The sequence below is a fragment of the Nycticebus coucang genome, chromosome 9, assembly GCF_027406575.1.
Source record: "Nycticebus coucang isolate mNycCou1 chromosome 9, mNycCou1.pri, whole genome shotgun sequence".
NCBI classification, from domain to species: Eukaryota; Metazoa; Chordata; class Mammalia; order Primates; family Lorisidae; genus Nycticebus; species Nycticebus coucang.
Window position 1 is genome coordinate 2,964,431 of NC_069788.1, and position 15,537 is coordinate 2,979,967.

Here is a 15,537-nt window from a genome sequence, read left to right on the forward strand (position 1 = left end):
GGAGGGTGTGAGAAGCACCCAGGGCTTCAGTGGGTGAGTGGAGGACGAGGTGCCCACTGCAGTGTGGGCATCTGGGGCCGCTGCACTCTGGTTTCAGCGAGCATCGTCTCTCCTTACTACTCTATTTACTCCATCTTCTTTTTTAAAAATGTAAAAGCTCCAGTCTAACGTCTGGCTGATTCTTGGGCTGCAGCAGAGCCTGCGTCTTCCTTCCGTCGTGGCTGGGCCATCACGTACGTGGCTTTATTCGTTTCTCTGCAAGCCTGCCCTCTGAGGAACAGCCACAGCGTCTCCGCACAGCAGCACGCGCGACCCGAGAACGCCCGCAGGTCTGGGGCAGGAAACCTGCACTAAGGTGATGACACCATCGCGTCAGCCTCGTGGGAAGAAACAAACCCTCATGGCTGGAGAGAAATGAAACCTCCAGTTTAAAAGTCGTTTCAGTTCCGTACGTCTCAGCTCCAAGTGTCCCTGACACAGCCCGACCCTGAGCTGCTTTCCACCGTGCCTTTGCCTTTGATCCATCCTCCTGGTCCTACCCGGAGCTACCACCGCCGGAAATAGCTTCAGTACCCCACTGTGATCACAGGCGTTGTCCTCCCAGAACTCTCTCTCCATTGCTGCTGGTGCATTTTATTTTTGAACTCATGAATGTCGCCAATGCTCTGACCGCAGGTCGGCACGCACTCCCCCGCCTAGGCCCAGCCACCGCCCCGTCCAGCTTCCTTCTGATCTGGCCTCGACTTAGCAGCATTTTGCTTCAACATGTCTTGTCAGAATCTCTTCCTCGGCTCTGTTCCAGCCCTGCTTACATCTACCGTTTGCCCCCCACACTCTCACGCTCAGACACCTAAAGACTAACGCAGAAAACCACGCCACAAGTGTCTGCTTCTCACCTCAGCTGAGCTCCTAGGGGCCCAGAGCCCCCCTGGGGTTACCGTCCTTCCTGTTCCCGTCAGTGGCTGTTCCTCACCTCCACCACTCTCTTGAGACACCATCCCTAGACTCCTCCTCCTCAGCAGATTGTATTTCCTACTATTTCATGGGGGAAAATGGCGTTTTTTAGCTGAGGTCTTTCTCAGACTCCCCACGGAGACAGACTTTATAACGGTGCCGTCCTTTCCTCAGGTCCTGTGTGAGGGGGGCCTTCCTTCTGGCCCTGTAGCTGCTCTTCAGACTGTGTCTCAGGGGCTTACTCCTAATTGTCTCTTCCCTTCCCTTTACTTGCTCTCAATGTGATGCTTCCTTTGTCACTGGGGAACATTTTTAATTTTCCCCCATATTAAAAAAAGAAGCCACCCTCATCCCATCCTTACTCCTTTCCTCCTCAGCTCCTTGTCCCGTAAAAGTCAACTGTGCTTCCTATCCCCGCGCCCTTCTGAAATTTCTGTAGTGAGATAATTTCACTGATCTCCAGGTTTCTAAGTGTAAAGGCCGGTGTTCTGTCCTCTCACGCGAGCCCCGCAGTGGCTCCTGGCCGCTCCCACCCTGCCAGAGCTCCCTCCTGGGCTCTAGAGCATCAGGCTCCCCGGTTTCACCTCTTAGTCTCAGACGGGTCTTCTCAGCCTGCTCCCTGGACCCTTCCGCCATCCCATGCTAAAAACTGTTAAGCACTGAGTAGAGCAGGCAGAACTCTACAATTGGGTTCCTTCCCTTCCCCTCTGTGTGCTCCTGCCGTGTCCCCTGGTCATGAGTCTGACTCCCACCGCCTGGGCTCCTGCCCGGGTGAGGCTCCGGGATGCTGGGTTGGGGACCCACTCTGATGAGACTCACTGTTCCCTGTGCTTCCAAGCTCTCACATGACCTAGCTTGTGGGGGCCTCCCCACCACCCTCTGACCTGTCCCCTCTTTATTCCCTAAGTGCCAGCAAATGTGATGAACAGAAGTAGTTACTATTTATTTACTCAGCCGACTTGCCACAAAGCCTAAGTTCAAATCCTAGATCTGCACTTAGTAGCTGTGGGATCAAGGGCCCATGGTGAAGATTCCCACCGGGCTTGCAGTCAGTGTCCAACAGTGTCCAGGGCTATGCGGTCATCATGTCCTGTGATTTATCTCCAGGATGGAAAGACATCCCCCGCTTCATCTTCTCATGGTAGAGAGACGCTTCCTCCCACCCCCACCTGGCCTCCCGGGAGCCTCGGCAGGTGATAAAAATATCACGCAAGACTGATTCTAAAGGGAGTGAGGAGGGGACGCAGGCACGTGCAGAACCCACTTTCTGACGCGGATGGACCGTGGAAGGAACTTGGCTTTCGTAGTGAAGGAGGTTCTGGGGTTTAGTGCCCGTGTCAGCTCGGTGCCTGTGCCCAGAGGCGGCAGTGGGGTCTCTGCTGGGGCAGCCCTGCCGTGCGGTCCAGGCACACAACCTGGCTGGGCACCCACAAGGCAACCTTAAACTAACCTGGGGGATCTACTGCTGACCTCTGTCAACTTGGCTGTGACTTCATTACTGAGCAATACGTTTATCTATGTGTGTTCACTTTTAAATGGTTTCTGTTGCTTCTGAAACAAAGTGCTTAAACAGACGGCCTGTGGGTGCTGACTTGCGCATCCAGGGCTGGAGCTCTGCCGCCTGTCAGTCTACCTTGCCGGGTAGCTGAAGGTTAGTCCTGTCCTTGGGAGGCACCGGTGAAAGATGTCAGGTGGTAAAAGCATAAGCCGCTCTTCCTTTCCTTCTCTGTTCCTGGCAACATTTCAGGCAGCGGCGGCAGCAGCAGGTGTGTGTGTGAGTTTCAGACTTGTTGCCCTAGAAGTGTGGGTTGAGAGGTGGCGGAAACAACACAAACCCTGACAGCCTGGGCTTTGGTCCAATGGAAACTGTGGTGGCAGCAGGTGCCTGTGGGCTCTGGACGCCTGGCTCCCTGCAGGCTGGTAGCTGTTGTGGTCCTAATGGTCCCACGGCATCAGTGGGTAGCCCAGGAGCCCCCTTCACCCCAGACTTCTGTGGCAGGGACTGCACGCAGTCACTAACCTCTGGGTAACTGCAACACCCTCTTCGTGTTATCTCTGGCCTTTCCAACATTTCATAACTAGTTTGCTATATCAATGACCTCTGTTTAGAATACATGGCATCTAGAGGGGTTTCTGTTCCCATGGCTGACACAAGAGTCAAAGCATATGTACGTTTTTCTCTGAATTCTTGGCAGACCCTTCCTGTGATTACTCTTCCTCCGAGAAGACTGTTTGTACGTGGTGTTTGAACAAGCAGCCATTGAGTTAGAGAGCTAATTCTATACCATGCGAACGTGGGGATAACTCATCTGCAATTCACATCCTGTGATTTATAGATTTAACGGCTCGGGTTTTATCAGATAACGAGGGTCGAAGACAGACTGCCTGGGCTCACAGCTTGTCTTTGTGACTTGCTTGTTGTATGAACTTGAGCGAGTCACGTGATTTCCCTCTGCCCATTTCTCCACCTATAACATGGAGGTAGTTTCAGTGCCAGCCACGTGGCTGTTCTGACAAGTCTCGAGACACACCCCACCTGTATGGCACCATCATCTGTGAGTGGCTGGTGAGCTGCTGCTGTATGCAAATGTAAAAGAATACCGTCACTTTCTTGCTATTTTTATGGTTTGGATATGTTTTCTTTTTGTGTGTCCCCCACCAAAAAAACTCGGGTGGGAATTTGATCCCTAACATGTCAGTGTTGGGAGGCGGGGTGGTATTTGGGTCCTGGACGGCGGGGTGCTCTCTCCTGGGAGTGACTAGTTCTGTCTCTGATAGATCAGATCAGCTCCTGTGGAAATGGACCAGCTCCCTGCGAGTGGGTTGTGATAAAGCTGTAGGGCCAGGATGCCTGCAGTCTGAGTCTTTGGACACGTCTATTTCCCCTTGTGCTTCTCCACTGCTTCTCAAAAGCACTCCCCTAAAGCCGCAGCCGTGACCTTGAACTTCACAACCTGCAGACCTGCAAGCTAAAAAAAAAAAAATCCACCCTTTTCTTTATGAATTACCCAGTCTCAGGTACTCTGTCATATCAACACAAAATGAACTGAGGCAGCTATTATGCTGGTTTTCCTGAAGCTAAAAGAAATGAGTCAAAATCTTAAAAAAAAATCCAATCAAATGATGAATAAATCATCTTAAATATGAAGTAAAAATAGTCTTAGTAAAAAGATAAGTGGTTGTCAAGGGCTGGGAGATGAAGGGATATGTAGGCAGAGCTCAGAAGATTTTTAGTGCAGTGCAATTGCTCTGTATGATACTAACTGGTAGACACATGTCATTATACATTTATCCAAGCCCACAGAATGCGAAACAAAAAGGGTAAACTCTATTGTAAACTGTGGACTTCGGGCGGTGATAATGTGTCAAGATAGGCTCATCAAACAAACAGTCCATCCTGGTGGGGGATACTGAGAGTGGGGGAGGTGCTGCCTGGCAGGCGTTTAGGTGGGAAATCTCTGAACATTGCAACCAATTTTGCTGTGAAGCTAAAATCGTTCTAAAAATAAAGTCTATTAACATTTTTAAAATAGTCCTAAAATATTTTTTGGAAAATAAATCTTCAAAACAAAATATTTGTATTTACCTTGTATATTTTTAGCAGGTAACAATCACACCTTACAATGGCTTAAATACGTTGAAAACTCTAATATACAAAAAATCAAGAGAATTCCAGGATTAAGAAAAAAAATGTATCCATTACGTGAATTCAATGCCCTCTCAAAAATCCGTATTCTCACAAAAAGGGAAGAGAAGAGAGAGGAGCAGTAGATCTCAGATTATTTTCATTTGTCCTTCCTGATTTATTTCATATTTTTGGTTTGAAGACAAATGGCTTATTTTCTCTAGTCTAATTCAAGGACAGCAGTGGCAGCTTATAAATTTACTGTGCCCTGACTCCGTGCTTTCACTGTTCAGGGGACTTGGTGGAACAGCATTGTGAACTGGCGGAAAAGCATTGTGAACAGGAGAGAAAGTCTTGGCTCTTACAAAGCTCAGAATCTAATGTAGTTCTTAAAAAACAGTCTGAGAACTACATGTTCTTTAAAAAGGACCTAATACCATTTTATAAATTGTTGGTATTGTCCATGTTCATCTATTAACACTGCATAATGAATTAAAATTGACATTTTAAACGACTGTAACATAATTGTTGAATCTGGAACCAGGGCTAAAATCCCATCTCTTTGTAAATACTCTCGTTCACTTTTTAAAATATACCAAATATCTGCCTGCTCTGTGCTAGAGAATGTAAAATTTAACTATACAGAGCTAATTATTCTTTTCAGGGAGATTTCTTTCATGTAACATAGAAAACAGAATGCTGTTATCATTAGAGATCTTACTGAGAATTTTTAATAAGTGATTCTTTTGGTTACTTAAATGTATTGCACTCAAACTGGGGACCAACGGGGCATAAAAAAAAAACTCTTCAGCAATTTATACTGGAAATTCTTTTTCATTTGTCCTTCCTGATTTATTTCATATTTTTGGTTTGAAGACAAATGGCTTATTTTTAAGAGGGAACAGAATTTTTCAAGAAGGAAGTACATTTCATATGTTTCAATACATATAACTATTACTGAACTGGAATAAATAAAATTTTGGCAAATTCATATCAGAGACTCACAAATAAAATTAATAAAATCCTCTATTTCTAACATGTCTACCAAAGCCTTACATTCTAACATCCAACAAGGTACTGTTATTATTAATCACAGCTGTATAATGTCACAATCATCTGATTGGGTATCCACTTCAATTAATTGACAAATGTTTAATTCTCATAATAATTTGATATGAACTATATATTCCTGTTGTCTATACATTTAGCAAAAAGGAAATATTCTAAATATGGTATATTACATAATAATAGTTAACATTTATTGTTTACTTCATAAATTGCTTTAGTTGTATCAACTTATTTAATCTTAATAAGGCTTAAAGGGGGCAGGTACCATTGTCCCCATTTTAAAGATGAGCAAGCTGAGGCAGGGAGTTAAGGAGCTCACCCAAGGCGACAGACACAAGCAGAAGTTACAGGGGCTTGACCCCACGAGGTCTGGTTCAAAGCCCTGCTACTATCTTCTCCCCACACTCACCTAAACCTGCCTTCTTCTCAGAACAATTTGCTGCTTTCTCTTCGTACTTGCCAAAAAATAAGAGTTTTTCCTTCCATTTTTTAAATCCTGAGACAAATGTTCAAAACCATAACTGTTCCTGTGTCTCACATAGGTAACAATGGTGCTGGTGTTAAGGACACTGATACTGATTTAGAGGCCTCCTTTTATCCCCGTGTTCTTGGGAAGCGTCTGTAATTACAGTGCCTGTGCACTCAGACAAATATACAAGACGCGCTTAACAAGAGAAAGATAAATGCTCCCCTGGTTTCCATGACATCTTAATAGTGTGGAGAATCATGCAAAAGACAGATAATGGAGCAAGGCAAGGAGTTTGGGGAAAAATTTTCTTTGATGTTTTTTGGCTAAATCTCCAGACAGTAGCTCATACCTGGGCTGTCCTGTCCTAAATTCCTGAACCTTGGGCCATAAGGAGAAGTAACGGTAACAGTGAGAGGCCATAGTCCAGGCGTCCCCCCATCTGCGGCTTCATCTTCCCAGGTTTCAGTTACCTGTGGTCAACTTTGATCTGAAAATATTAAATGGAAAATGAACAACTCATAAGTTTTAAATTGCATGTCATTCTGAGAAGCCTGATGAAATCCTGGGTTGCCCCACTCCATCCCATCTGAGATGTGAATTCATCCCTTTGTCCACAGAATTCACACTGTGGTGCCATCCACCCGTTAGTCACTCAATAGCCATGTCAGTGATCAGATCAACAGTCCTGGGATGTGTTCAAGTAACCCTTCCTTTATGTAATAGTGGCCCCAAAGCACACGCCTAGTGATGCTAGTGTACTGTTACCATTGTTTGATTGCTACTTACTGGTAAGCTTTTACGGTGTCTAGTTCATAAACATGATCACAAGTATGTATGAACACCTAGCAAAAAACATAGAATACATTATATGCAGAGTTCGGTGCTATCTGAGGATCCAGGCACCCACTGGAGGTACAGATCCCCGAGGGGACAACACGGCAGTGCTGTATAAACCACGTGAAATACATCTGATCCGGGCCGTGTCACAGATTGGTGCGGTGGGACTATGTCGAATTATTCAAGTGTCAATTCAATTAGACTTTCTTATACTTCTGATAACAAGTGCCCCTGGATAAGACATTCAGCGACACTGCCATGTAATAAACACTACAATATGGGACAATTAGAACAGTCTTGGAGCAATAGGCTAAGTTGTTTCCGTATTAGGCACTGTTAGTGTAAATTATTAGTGAAACAAAATGCCTTGTATAAAGATATTAGAAACATGTTAAGATAAACTGCTGGGGAAATCTGAGTCTGCATCCCCGCGTTCTCACACTCTCTGTGGGAGCGCTGCCCTTCACTGCTCACTTGCAAATAACAAGGCCCTTTTAGTTTTACTGGGCTGTGTTTCTGCAGGGTGGAGGGTGAAGCGGTGCCTTTGTCCCCTGGGAATTCTCTGGGGATGGCAGGTAACAGCCATTTGTCATTCTTTCCACTGTCAGGCTTCAAGTCAGCAGGCAGAGGGGGAGGACAAGTGACAAAACCCAGCCTTTCAAGACCCTTCTGAGACTGTAGCGAGTGCTGGGGGCGATGTGCACAGAGCTGCTGGTGTTCTGGGGGAAAGCCTGGAGCTTCCCATTTAGAAACAACTCCCGGGTCACCCCAAAGGCCGTTCTTCTCCCTGTGGCTTAAGCCAAGAGTGCAGATAGGAAACAAGGAAATGTGTTAAAATTCAATTTTGTTCCAGATGTCACTTTCGGTGATATAATTTTGAAGGGAGAAATTTCATTATGATGGAATTCAATAACTTAGAAGACAGGAGATCATAAAAAAAGTGCAATCATTTCTATTTCCAAAACACCTCTTAGGTTCAGAATTTAAAGCACTTTTTGGTCTTCAAATGAGTACAATTCTTACTGACCAGAGACAGATTTGTGGCTTTCTAGTTCTACACCTTTTAATTTTTTTTTTGTTGTTAAATCATAGCTGTGTACATTAGTGCAATCAAGGGGTACAATGTGCTGGTTTCACATACACTCTGAAATATTCTCATCAAACTGTTCAATGTAGCCTTCATGGCATCTTCTTAGTTATTGTATGTAGACATTTGTATTCTGCCTTTAGTAAGTTTCACCTGTACCCATTCTGAGATGCACCGTAGGTGTGGCCCCACCTATTACCTTCCCTCCACCTCAACCTCCCCCCTCCCTTCCTCTGCCTTGGCCCTTTCCCCATAGTCTTGTGCTATAGTTGGGTTATAGCCTGCATGTGAAAGCTATAAATTAGCTTCATAGTAGGGCTGAATACACTGGATACTTTTTCTTCCATTCTTGAGATACTTTGCTAAGAAGAATAGGTTCCAGCTCCATCCATGTAAACATGAAAGAGGTAAACTCTCCATCTTTCTTTAAGGCTGCATAATATTCCATGGTATACATGTACCACAATTTGCTAGTCCATTCATGGGTAGATGGGCACTTGGGCTTCTTTCATCACTTTGCAATTATGAATTGGGCTGCAATAAACATTCTGGTACAGATATCTTTGTTATATTGTGATTTTTGGTCTTCTGGGTATAAACCTAGCAAAGGAATTATAGGATCAAATGGCAGGTCTATTTTTAGATCTCTAAGTATTCTCCAAACATCCTTCCAGAAGGAACGTATTAGTGTGCATTCCCACCAGCAGTGTAGAAGTGTGCCCTTTTCTCCACATCCATGCCAACATCTCTGGTTTTGGGATTTTGTTGTGTGGGCTACTCTCACTGGGGTTAGGTGATATCTCAAAGTAGTTTTGATTTGCATTTCTCTGATGATTAAGGATGATGAGCTTTTTTTCATGTGTCTGTAAATCGTGCATCTGTCTTCTTTAGAGAAGTTTCTCTTCAAGTCCCTTGCCCACCCTGAGATGGGATCATTTGTTCTTTTCTTGCTAATACGTTTGAGTTCTCTGTGGATTCTGGTTATTAAACCTTTATCAGAGGTATAATCTGCAAATATTTTCTCCCATTCTGAGGGATGTCTGCTTGCTTTACTTACTATGTTCTTGGCTGTGTAGAAGCTTTTTAGTTTGATCAGGTCCCAGTAATGTATTTTTGATACTGCTTCAATTGCCTGGGGAGTCCTCCTCATAAAATATTCACCCACGTAGATTCCTTCAAGAGTTTTCCCTGCACTTTCTTCAAGTATTTTTATAGTTTCATGTCTTAAGTTTAAATCTTTTATCCAGTGAGAGTCTATCTTAGTTAATGGTAAAAGGTGTGGGTCCAGATATCAAGTTCTGAAATAGCATCAACTATACAAAATCTCCCTAAAAAGAAAAGCCCAGGACCAGATGGCTTTACGTCAGAATTCTACCAAACCTTTAAAGAAGAACTAGTACCTATATTACTAAACCTCTTCCAAAATATAGAAAACGAAGGAATACTACCCAACACATTCTACGAAGCAAACATCACCTTGATCCCTAAACCAGGGAAAGACCCAACAAGAAAATTATAGACCAATATCACTAATGAGTATTGATGCAAAAATACTCAGTAATGTCCTAACAAACAGAATCCAATAACACATCAAAACAATTATACACCATGATCAAGTGGGATTTATCCCAGGGTCTCAAGGCTGGTTCAATATACGTAAATCTATAAATGTAATTCAGCACATAAACTAAAAAATAAAGATCATATGATTCTCTCAGTTGATGCAGAAAAAGCTTTTGATAATATCCAGCATCCCTTCATGATCAGAACACTTAAGAAAATTGGCATAGAAGGGACATTTCTTAAACTAATAGAAGCCATCTACAGCAAACCCACAGCCAATATCGTATTGAATGGAGTTAAAGTGGAATCATTTCCACTTAGATCAGGAACCAGGCAAGGTTGCCCATTGTCTCCATTGCTCTTTAACATTGTAATGGAAATTTTATCCATTGCAATTAGGGAAGAAAAGCCAATCAAGGGTATCCACATAGGGTCAGAAGAGATCAAACTTTCACTCTTCGCAGATGATGTGATCATATATCTGGAAAACACTAGGGATTCTACTACAAAACTCCTAGAAGTGATCAAGGAATACAGCAATGTCTCGGGCTACAAAATCAACACCCATAAATCTGTAGCCTTTATATATACCAACAATAACCAAGCCAAAAAAACAGCCAAGGACTCTATTCCTTTCACAGTAGTGCCAAAGAAGATGAAATATTTGGGAGTATGCCTAACAAAGTATGTGAAAGATCTCTACAAAGAGAACTATGAAACTTTAAGAAAAGAAATAGCTGAAGATGTTAACAAATGGAAAAACATACCATTCTCATGGCTGGGAAGAATCAACATTGTTAAAATGTCTATACGACCCAAAGCAATATATAATTTTAATGGGATTCCTATTAAAGCTCCATTGTCATATTTTAAAGATCTTGAAAAAATAATACTTCTTTTTATATGGAATCAGAAAAAACCTTGAATAGCCAAAACATTACGCAGAAATAAAAACACAGCAGGAGGAATCACTCTACCAGACCTGAGAGTGTACTATAAATCGATAGTGATCAAAACAGCATGGTACTGGCACAAAAACAGAGAAGTAGATGTCTGGAACAGAATAGAGAACCAATGAATCCAGCTACTTACCGTTATTTGATCTTTGACAAGCCAATTAAAAACATTCAGTGGGGAAAAGATTCCGTATTTAACAAATGGTGCTGGGTGAACTGGCTGGCGACCTGTAAAAGACTGCACTTTTTAATTTTAATCATGCTAAGTAAAATACACAGTACCTGATTTACAAACACATGCACAATGTGTACAGATAAAGTATTCAAATGTTGAAATACTTGTTAAACACACACACACACACACACATTAAATTATTTGTGTAAACCTTAATGTTTAGACAGAAATTTCTCACAATTAAATTGCTTGGAGAGCATTTTAAAATATTAATTTGAATGAATGGTGTACTTACACTGAGACTTTCTAAAAGATGGATCTTCTGCTTTTATATCTGTTTTCATTGTTCTTAGAGGGGGCCTTGACTGGAATTAGGACCTTTTGTTGTTATTGAATATCTTTATTCTCTTACAGCATTTGGACTAGACCTTTTTTATATAATATGTTGATATCACTTTACTTTAATCTTCAAGGTGATTAGAGAGAATCTGTGGAGGTGATGGAGATTACCTTGTTTTATGTTGATTCCTTTTTGTTGTCGTCCAACTAAAAGCAACATCCGACAAAAAAGTGAGCCAGTTACTCAGCCGTCCGCGTGACCCCCTTAGATGCCGTCTTACTGAACCAGTCTCTTCCGTCTCAGCTCCGTTCTGAGCTCCTGGTCCTAACAGCACTGAGTTCTCAGAAAGCAGTTGTGTATAGCTCATAATTGCTATGTCTTTGTATCCGCTCCCAGTCATTTTTGGGACGCTGTGACTCCCGTGTTGCACGGGGAACGCCGACAGTGTCAACTCTCTGAGGAGCCCCTCTCTGCTCTTCCCACTTACTCTACTGACCACCAAAAAAGAGTGTTTGTAAAGGCATGGAGCCTGTGGCCCTACCTTGCTGTGTCTGATGGTGTCATCTGTGGCGTTTTGCCAAAGCTTATGTGGAAACTAGAAGGCGAGAGATATTGCTGTAAACAAAAGGAAGCTCCTGAGCGCCAGGGACCTGGGGTCTAATTCAGAATTGTCACAGTAGTATGGTGACATTTGGAAAATTCTGTTTTTCCATCTGTAAAACTGGAATAATCTTGTCTTTCTGAGTTGTTTTGCGGGTGATGTGAGTTGTGACTTACGGTCTAAAACCATCAAAGCCTCGGGAGGTGGTCACTGAATGTTACTTTCCTTCCCTTCTTTTGAGGACCGGCTTACTTATCATTCAGTGTGCCGTAATGCATATAGTCCAGTGGTACACTGCAGCTGGCTTGTACGCCCCTGGAAGCTGATTATTAGATTTCAACTTTTCAAGCCTGTTTCAAAACACAGTGAACAATAACAATTAAATATATAAACTTACAATTAAGCCGGGCGTGGTAACAGAAGCCTGTAATCCTGGCACTCAGGGAGGCCAAGGCAGGTGGATTGCTTGAGCTCAACAGTTCAAGGCTAGCCTGGGCAAGAGTAAGACCCTGTCTTTACTAAAAATAGAAAAACTAGCTGGGCAGTGTGGCAGGCACTTGTAGTCATAGCTACTCAGGAGGCTGAGCAAGTGGATTGCTTAAGCCCAAGAGTTTGCAGTTGTGAGCTGTGATGCCACAGGACTGTATCCAGGGTAACAGAGTGAGACTCTGTCTCAAAAAAGGAGTAAATAAACTTACATTTAAGTAAATTATATTGAAAACAATGGCAATCAACATTCAGAACTCATCACTTCTGAATTATTTTACGACATTTTCCTGTTATCTAAGCCTGTGGGGTTATTTACGCATATTGTATCTGTGTGGTGGAAATACAGGCCACATTCAGCGAAGCCATTATACTGGAGACTTGAAATTGGTCACGATGGGAGTATTTATGCCACAGACGCTGTCAAATGCTTCAAGTCGGGGCTTTTTTTCTCTAGAGAGTTGGTTGCTAAACATTTACGAATGTCCTACATACCTGACTGATTTTGAAATGGAAAAGCACTCTATGCACATATTAGAAGTTCCTTCTGAGTTTGAAATTCCAATATTCCTCTAATTTCCTGCTGATAGTGTACAGTAAGAGCGGTGGATGCTGTTAGTGGTCACAGAAATATCAGTAGTTAATGGCCAATAGACTGTAGCCTGGGGATAGTTGGTCCTAAAGATTGGTAGAAAAAATGATGAGATCCTTGGTTTCAAATAAACATTAAAAATGTGACCATAAGCATTTGGCAGGCATGTGGTTCAGGAAGTAGGCATTACATATGGCCCTAAATACATTTAGTCTCTCGTTCTAATTATGACCTGTAACTCAGCACTTCCACTTGTGAATAGACATGACCATACTCGCACATCTATTTTTTTATGGTGTTATAACGCGCATTTTTAAGGTACTTAGTGAAGAGGTTCGTGCACTTTGTAAGAGTCTTTCTGTGTGCTCACAACCTGGAAACCCAATTCTGAAAGGCCAGTGCTCAAAGCGAGTCAAAGATTTTTACCCCCCAAATACATTTAATTATTTAAGACCATGTTATCCACAAAGAATGGGTTATTTACCCCAAAGTTCTAAGAAAAGAAAAAACTGAATATGGACCACAAAACACATCCTAGTGATGAGATATCTCTATATTTTTTCTAGTTATTATTTGAAGTATTTTTTTTTTGTTAGTACTGTTAAAAAAGCTCTTAAATCTCATAAGCCTCTACCTCGAACCAGCTGTGTACAGCTAAACTCTTTTTCATTTAGAAGTAAAGGTTGAAAGGTTGAATCTGCCATTAAAATAAAAAAGGAAGCTTGGGGGTGGCGTCTGTGGCTCAGAGGGGTAGGGCACGCCCCATATGCCGGATGTGGCAGGTTCAAACCCAGCCCCGGCCAAAAACTGCAAAAAAAAAAAAGGAATCTTGCCAGGACAACTTTGAAAGAATAAAATAGTCCTACGTAATGTTTTGAGGAAATACTATACATTAGCCAATTTGAAAGTAGAAACTGGAAAATATAAGGAATAAAGAACAAGTTAACCTTTGATTAACATTTCCAGCAATGATTTTTATCTCTCATATATTAAAATTCATTTTAGTTAGACAAGACTAATCCCTATACAAATCACTTTATTATGAGAATAGTTATCCTAACCTGATTATGTAATTTAAGGGGAAATTATGAAAAAGTCATATTTTATTAATAAATTTTATTCATAAGTTTTATATTTTTCTTTTAAATTAGTAAGTCGTATTCCTACCCACATTTTTCTCATGTTAGGGCACAGTGTTCTTTTTAACATTATAATCAGGAGACTCAGTTTGGTCTCTATTGCTTGCTGATCACGAATAAATTAATCTAATTCTTCTGATTAGTTTCTTGCACCCATCAAAGCTGGAAATAACAGGAACCCAAGCAGCAGTTCTAAAAATGTTTTTATCAAGCAAAAGTTGGTTTCCACAGATGTTCCCATCAGAGATGACGCAGGGCCTGTTTTCACAGCCTGGAGCCTGGCATGTAACCTGCCACATCAATACCACACAGGGCCTCAAAATGCCTTCAGGAGAGCCGTCCCTCCAGAACTATTTTAACTTTCCACTGAGACACAGAGCAAATGAACATTCCCCACGTGGAGAACTGAGATTGGGCCTTAACACCTGCATTGGACTGCAGAAGGACTGTCCACATGGTCAGGAGTGATGAGCTGGACTGAGGGAAACTTGGTCAGGCATCAGCTCTCCTGGGACATGAAGAGCAAGGTATTGGAAGCCTCTTTTCCACCCCATGTCACTGGTCACTAAGAATGAGGACACTCAGCAATTGGAAAATCAGGCAGCAAATTCTCCAGGTTTCCTGCAGCCCGGCTTTCACAGGCATGTACACGCACCTCGCATGCCTGTGCACTCACACCTCCACATGCACACACATACGCACGCACACCACACGTACACATGTGTGTACACCCCCCATACATGTATGCACACCCCCACACGCACTCGTACACACCACACATGCATGGGCACCTGCCTCACACACCTGCCTTCCAACACGGGGAGGAGTGAACGCCAGGTGCTCACACCCATGTCACTCTTGGCACATCTGTCCAAGGGCCCCGGTGGAGCAAAGCCCCAGCTGTCCCAGGCATAGTGAGCTCAGTCACACTGCGACTTTGTCTGTGTTGCCTCCTGGGCTCTCACTTGGACTCCCTGAACTAAGTCCTTGCATCTGAGTCCTTATCACAGGCCTCACACCCAAACTGAGACAAGCTCCCTGCTCCCTCCTCTCGCGTCTTCTTACTTTTACTCACCCTTGGAGACTTAGCTCCATGTCCCCTCCTCAGCACGGTTCCACCTGACCACCACTGGATACCTTTTTCAATATGATAGCATTGTGGGTCCCCCAGAGTCTCCCCCATCTGACTGTAGGCCCTGAGTGTCAGGACGCTTCTCTAGTGCTTGGTACAGGGTAGGTTCCCAATAAACCTGTGTTAGACAGGTGATGGGAATGAATGAAGAAAAGACTAAAAGGAGAGGAAGGGGAAGGGAAAAAAGACAGACACTCCTTGCTAACATGAATTAGGAGTCTGTGCCTGATCACTCCAAATTTAGCTCCTCATAACCAAACTGTACTTCCTATTTTTGGCTTACGTACTCGTCCCACAAAAATAGCTCTGAAAAGAGCTTCCATATCTTAATTCCTGAATGAAATGTAAAGAACTTGGGAGAATGAAGATCTCTGAGGTTGTTTCAGCAGCTTCAGAAAAATAAGACTCATTGCTTAGCTAAATCTAACACAAAATCATTTGGAATTCCCCTTGAATCTCAAGAACCAAAAAAGAGGTCACAAGCTTAGACCTGGAAAGAGATTCATACCTACA